The following is a 1934-nucleotide window of genomic DNA, read 5'->3' on the forward strand; positions in this document are numbered from 1 at the left end:
ATCCAGCTCTCCTTCCTAGCTTTTCGGTGTTGGTAAAGACATTATAAGTGGCAAAGACATCATAAGTGGCAAAGACATTATAATAAGGTACACAAGTGGCAAAGACATTATAATAAGGTACATAAGTGGCAAAGACATTATAATAAGGTACACAAGTGGCAAAGACATTATAATAAGGTACATAAGTGGCAAAGACATTATTCTGCTTAGCGAAAGCATCTGGCAAATGTAACTGCTGTCACTCACAGAAAAACTATTGTTTTACTGTGAGAAAAGTGCTTGCTGAACTGTCAAGTGAAATTTGGTGATCGAGGATCGAATCCACGTTATGTCTGCATGAAGCCACTACATATGTATTGGTATGTATTGCAAGAAACATTTAGGTTTCTTCCTCGAATTTTTTACATAGTTCAACCTACACAAGTCAATGTATGAAAAACGAAATAGGAATTTTGAAAAACGTTTCTCTAAAACTAGTTTTTAAACCAGAATAAAATAGAAATCAAAGGGGTCCATAGATGAAAAATGGTTGAGGACCCGTGGTGTAGACGGTAGAAACATTCAAGTGTTTAAAACTGCTCCTACAATACAATGTCTACGAATTGGAAAAAAGTAAGGTAGAGAACATTCTGCACATGCAAATCTCCAAACGCCAGATCCTGAAAGTAACCCTTCACTAGCTGTCCATGCATCCCTGTTAGATGATTACCCTCTTTCCGTACCAAATTATGGTTAGAAACTACAGACAACCAAAACGAACTCCTTTATTCGTATTGTACGAAACTTATAACTACTAATCACTAATTCGACCGTTATGTCAGGGAGCATAAAAATAAACTTCCCAGTAGTAGACTTAGTAAGGATGTTGAGATATACACACCGCATGTGACAACCCTGTCGACTATCTCTTTCTAAGTCACGAGGCTCGCATCCATGCTCAAACATACGCCGAATGCTTCAAGCACCACTTCCTAGACAGGTATCTGTCCGAGTGTAACTTCCTTTCCCCACTCGTATCGGTCTCAAAAGCCACCCGCACCCTCCCCTAAAGAAAGAAAAAACACAAAAATAAAGCAAAAACAAAAAACAACAAAAATACCCAATTTGATCAAACTTGCTACCATGTAATTGAGAAGTGAACTGCTAGACTATGCAGGCACACCTCTACTATTTACTAACCGTGCCGGTCGTGTTTTAAAACAAGCTTCGTAAAATTGTTTTTGTATTTCTCGTAAATTTAGTTCGTTTCTCAATCTAGGATTATATTGATAATTTGTGATAATTCTGTAGCTCAAACTGTAACTGAAGCTTTTCTTTATTATATTTTTGATATTTTGTTTTTGGCATTTGTTTTAATCGCATTTTTATTTCTATTCTTCTGCAAATATATATCTAAATGATTTTTCTTTTCCTTCGCAGAAACACCATAATACGTAGCGCTGAAAGCTTGATGATTGAAGGGAAATAACTCAAGAACACTGTGGAAAAACTAATGACTTTTTTATTTTCATTTTCTGCTTTAGTTCAATATCTATGGTTTTGCAACAAAAGATATATTTGATATAATATTGTTTTGACTATTGTAGAACAAATTATAAAATGAAGATAGCTCCTAGCGAGCAGAGTTCGTGACACGATTTCAATTGATAAAATGAAACCTTTTCATTTCATTTTCGCCGTCAATGATCTTGGAAAAATAAGAAAAGTATGAAACATCCCATTTTTTCCTGCACCATAACCTGAGATCTTGTGCCTAGTCAAAAACAATTCAATGTTAATATAAACATTGGATACCGCAACTTACAGACATGAACGAACTTTTAAGTTTAAATATTGTAATTTTTTAAAATATGCTTTAATCGAATTTTCTTCATTTTCATATTAAAATCAACCGATTTTTTTGGTTAAACTATAACTGGATGAGGGGGGGGGGG

The 1934-nt window shown here is 34.8% G+C and overlaps 1 protein-coding gene across 2 annotated transcripts in view; it reads left to right on the plus strand.

Moving 5' to 3' along the window:
- Window positions 1-1566, plus strand: part of LOC106869615 (uncharacterized) — a 35770-nt gene extending 34204 nt beyond the window's left edge. For both annotated transcript variants that reach the window (XR_008266056.1, XM_014915423.2), the window contains one exon: window positions 1420-1566. The gene's annotated coding sequence lies outside the window, so the exon portion shown is untranslated. The remainder of the gene's footprint in view (window positions 1-1419) is intronic.
- The last annotated feature ends 368 nt before the right edge of the window (window positions 1567-1934 follow it).

Source organism: Octopus bimaculoides, chromosome 18 (assembly GCF_001194135.2).
Source record: "Octopus bimaculoides isolate UCB-OBI-ISO-001 chromosome 18, ASM119413v2, whole genome shotgun sequence".
Lineage (NCBI taxonomy): Eukaryota > Metazoa > Mollusca > Cephalopoda > Octopoda > Octopodidae > Octopus > Octopus bimaculoides.